This window comes from Ctenocephalides felis, unplaced genomic scaffold (genome assembly GCF_003426905.1).
Source record: "Ctenocephalides felis isolate EL2017-DRISC unplaced genomic scaffold, ASM342690v1 CF-g0.4_SCAFFOLD_01610, whole genome shotgun sequence".
Lineage (NCBI taxonomy): Eukaryota > Metazoa > Arthropoda > Insecta > Siphonaptera > Pulicidae > Ctenocephalides > Ctenocephalides felis.
In genome coordinates, this window is record NW_020537764.1 from 11,006 (window position 1) to 16,156 (window position 5,151).

Sequence of the window (5,151 nt, forward strand, 5' to 3'; positions counted from 1 at the left end):
TCTTTAAAATTCAGTACATATTTTTAGTGATTGGTTCAATTAAGAGTTAGCATTTTGTTTTTGGTTCTTTTTTATTTTACCAATAATTTACAACTGTCTTTAGTCGACATCTAATGAATACAAAATACATTTGCTTGAGTTACAAAGGAAAAGATACAAAGAGTAAATAAATATTATATATCAATAGGTTTGAATTTTTGTTTTTGAATTTGATTTGTCTTACAGTATATATTCAAAAATAAATATTGTAGCACTAGCCTATAGAAAGTATTGCAATTTCCTGAGTTTTCTTCAGCCGTTGTTCTCGTTTGCTTCTATTGTCACATCTTTCGATAAGTCAATGTCTTGTATCACTTTAGCTGCTAAAATATATGACAATTAATACATTGTAATTAAAATATTTTTTTACAAACATTTTTATACCTTTAGAATTGCTTTCAAGCAATATTTTGACAATAACGCAAGCTGGTTGCTCAAATGCAAGTGACCAAATTATAGATGCAAGCATTGCAAATGTTACATCTCCCATTGTCTCAATAATCTGGAAAAATTATAGAAATTTAAAATGCAAATTTTAGGAATGATATCTTTTTAAAATTACCAAGTTTATATCAGAAAAATATTTGGAGATCTTAAGGAATTAGCTGATAACATCTGTATCATGACATGAATTAAATATGCACTGTAGCTAAGTCTGCTAATAGGTTGCCATATGTACCAGGATAAAAACCAATCCACTATACCTAAAAATAATATTTTATAAAGTAAATAAAATTTATAAAATTAATGTATTTAATAATAAATTGTAACTATTTAGTTTCAAATTATCTAACCTCCTTGTTTGCGATAACAGGCGTATATAATCCAGCAAATACAAGCAGCCCAAATCATTCTGTATAACGACAAAAATAAAATTGTTTCCGTGAGTACAGAATTTGTACTCATTTCATTGAATTTATAAGAGCCTAATATAATACTCAGCATTATGAAGAAAACAGCAGCCCAAATAACAGAAATTAATTTCTAAAAATATATTTTACTGGTAAGAGACTGATAAGATACTGATTATAAAAAAAGTTTTATATATCGTGTTACTTTATCGATTTTAGTCTCTTTATTGCAATACTTGCTTAATATAAATCCTAAAAGTAGTCCTTCTAGCCAAGGTCCATATCTCGAATATGTGGGGTAGTAAATATCTCTATTAATAAGTAAAATATAAAATAGTAATACAATGTATTGATATTTTTACGTTATTTACATTTACAAGTATTTTAAGATACATTAACCTTTGATACCAATATTTCATTAAACTTACTTTGATATAATCGTAAAATTGTGGCCACTGTTTAAAATTATTCCCATTGTAATGATCACAGCACACGACAGAAGAAGTATTATTTCAAAAATACCATATTTTGGTTTTTTCCATAAAGGTATCAAAATTAATGGAGACAGGATAAAAAGTTGCATATCAACAGCTAAATACCATGTCGCCAGCATACACTGTGAAAATTAGATTTTAGATAGAAATTAATTATAGACACATCTTACATTAGATTAAATTGATAATGAGCTAATTCCATAATTACACATAGACTATCTATTATTTGAATAATAATTAACGTCCCGCAGGGTAAGTTATAGTAATCGCAAAAAAATCGACAATGAAAATTTTTATATATCTTTACGTTTCAGTGTGTAATTTCAGTGTCTGAAAATTTAGACATACCTTAGAAAAAATTGATGGTGTGTGTGTATGTGTGTAGGTTTGTGTGTGTGCGCGGATACAAATTTTCGTCGACGATTTCGTGAATACGAATCAACCGATTTGAATAATTCAAAAAACATTCGATTTCTACTTCGTCAAAATTTAATCACCACTTCTACCCATCATTACGAATCGAATGTTTTTTGTATCATTCAAATCGGATGATCCGATTTCTTAAAAACTGACATTTTAACATTTTTTGCTCCATATAACTGAAGTCGCTGGACCTGACTTTATCAAAAACTAATTAGCACGTCTTTTCATCACTAGAAATCGAATGTTTCTGGAATATAATCCGTACGCTCAAAATCGTACTACTAATCCACACATACACACATTTCTGAGGCATGCCAAAATGTTCAGAAACCTCTAAAACGTGAACATATGCAAAAATTTTTATTTTCGAATTTTGAACCTTTACTATAACTTACCCTACAGGAAGTTAATTATAATATCATCTGCATTTTTATGCCCAAATACCATATTACAAAACTTACGACTTTTGTCGGATCCAAAAAGTTTTGTATGTAAAGCATATTATACCACCAGTAATCTGCACATTTTGTTCTCGTATCCTGTGATTTGCTTTCCCAGAAAGGACCACTTCCGAATTTTGTTTGTAGAGTTGCCTGATGATTAGATGAAATATTAATTTGGTAGTTTTAAGAAAATCAATGTATTTAATGCAAATACTACCCCAAAGAGCATTGCTGCAGCTAGTGCAGGCGTTAGGCGTATATACCGTTTTAAATAAAAAGTGAAGACATTGAAAGGTTTTCCTAAGTCTCTTTCTTTGAGGAAGTTGATACACAGCAGCATTCCACTCAAAACAAAAAATGTATCTACAGCTACAAAAAATCCATAAACGTATGTGCTATATAAATTGTTGTACCACTGAAAATAAATAAAAATTATTATATCCAAATCCAATCCAAGGAGTATAAACAGAAATACCGATGGAATATCCTCAGAATTAATTGTAGGATACAATTTGCTAATAGCGTTTCTGTGAATTACTATTATACATATTATACTAATGGCTCTCAACCCATGGATACAGCCAATATCTTTACTGGAATATTTAATGCCCAACAAATTCTTGCCATTAGTATAAGCTGAGAAACTCAAGAGAAGTTTGTTCAATTTTTCTGCTTTTCTTTTTTCTGTTTTCAATAAAATGGTTTTATTATTTTCATGCAATGTTTGGTCCAACTAGATAAACAAATGTGTACATACTTCTTCTCAGTAGATATCATATATCGTACTTATTGCCATAAGTAATCCAATTGCCAAAATTAAAAATCTGTTTAAAAATAACATAAAGACGTCAATCATTTGCATATAATTTATAAATATTTGTATGAATAAAATGATAAAGTAATAATTTTATATACATTGTTATCCAATCTGCAGCATTAAGAGGAGATTTTTCATTCCTTGTGCACATAACACGTGGATTAATCAAAGAAACTATATTTTTTTCTTTCAAATATTGAATTGCAGTTTCTATTTCATTTTTTGTGCAGGATTCCGGGATACAAATGGCAAAAGCCACTAATATGTTTTTAGGATTTTTGATATTTATTTCCAATGCGTTATTTTCAATATCATAAATTTCAGATAACAATTCGTTTCTGCGATTGATATCAATTTGATGTCTTATTAGACAGTATTGTCCTTTGATTTGACCAACATCAGTGTTTTATATGTGGCCCTTAGGCATTCATCAAATTGCCTAAATCAAAGTAATTTCCTGATAATATTCCTGATTGAAGCTTTGATGAAGAGTCGAGCACTAGAAATATAATATAATGATAAATAAAATTATTAAATGAAATTACAGAGATAACATATAAAAATCAATTATCCAAAAATATAAATTAGATGGATTTTATAAAATCAATTTACTTTTTAGCATTAACTATCTATAAAAAAAATCTGTAATTGGTAAAATATCAAAGTCACACCAAATTTTCTAATGGGTTTATGGGTTATTTTTTTGAAAATCGAACATCTGGGTAGAAATTATTATATTTTATATTTTATATTTCAACCAAACTAAAATATTAACTGATATTTATTACATTTATTTGTTATTTTTAGATTGTTACTTCCAAATTTAGATTGAAGCTAGTTTAAAAAAATTAATTGCGTCTTTTGTTTTATTTTAAAATATTTTATTGAGGAAAAAATTCAAATTCATAGTGTAAATGTAATATAAAGCAAAAAAATAAATTAGTATAAATCATGCAATATCTATTACAAATCAGTAAAAATTTTCATAATATCAAAAGTCTAAAATATTAATAATATATATTATACAATTTATCATTGAATACCTATTTGATATGAATTAAATACATTTTGAATTTCCAAAATGAGGTAAATGACAAAAAAGTAAAACTATAATTTTATTAAATGCGTCGTTTCATTATTTACGTATTAATGAATACTAATACCTTCAAAGTTATAAATAATTAATTTTTTAACCTTAGTATTGATTTTCCTTAAAATTTTCAATTCCTTCAAATTGTTGACTATAGATTTGGATAAGAGAGTTTATATTCATAAACAAATTTACAATTTTTTACCTTAATTCGAGCATCTCATCGTAAAATAGTCATTTTTAACTAATCACAAAAATATTGAAACATTATATTTCATTTATAAATTATAAGAAATATATAGTACTTTATTAAAGGTATCAATTCGGTCAAATAGAATTAGGTTAACCTGCATCATCAATAGAATGATTATCAAATATTCAATGTAATTGTTACAGCTTATGCATTTATTTTCATTTTATAGTTAACTTATTAAAAATTCAAATTAAGTATATTAATTTTCAGACATTAGCAAAAATAATGTAGGTTTTCTATTATCATTTTAAGAATAAAGTTGTTTTGAAAAATAATAGTTCTAAGTTTTAATTGATGAAAATATGAGTAATCTATAAATTATATTTTACTAAAAACTATAAAATACTTACTTTGTATTATTTTAGGCCTATATTCCATATGTTTACTACACATAGTCGTATTATCATTATAAAGAGCTGAGGCTGTAAGCCACAAAATAGATTCATCAAAACCTTTATATTCTGAACATTTCGATGAATTTATTAGAATAAAAATCCAAATCGCTAGAAACTTATTTATCAATACACGAGACATTTTTTTATTTCAATATGAATTTAAGTTTGTACGCAACTTTTGGTACAGTTTTCCAATCGATTTTCTATAATTTTATGTTTTCCAACTACTTGCGTCACTTCCTTAAATATGATTATATATTTCAGCAATCGTTTTCAAGCAAATATATTCCGTTTGTTAAATTATCACCTTCAATTAATTCATTTATCTATTTGCATAATTTTATGA

At 26.4% G+C, this 5,151-nt stretch overlaps 1 pseudogene; it reads right to left on the bottom strand.

The window, feature by feature from the left end:
* Positions 1–291: 291 nt before the first annotated feature.
* On the bottom strand, positions 292–4,803 carry LOC113374178 (annotated as a pseudogene).
* Between the last annotated feature and the right edge of the window lie 348 nt (positions 4,804–5,151).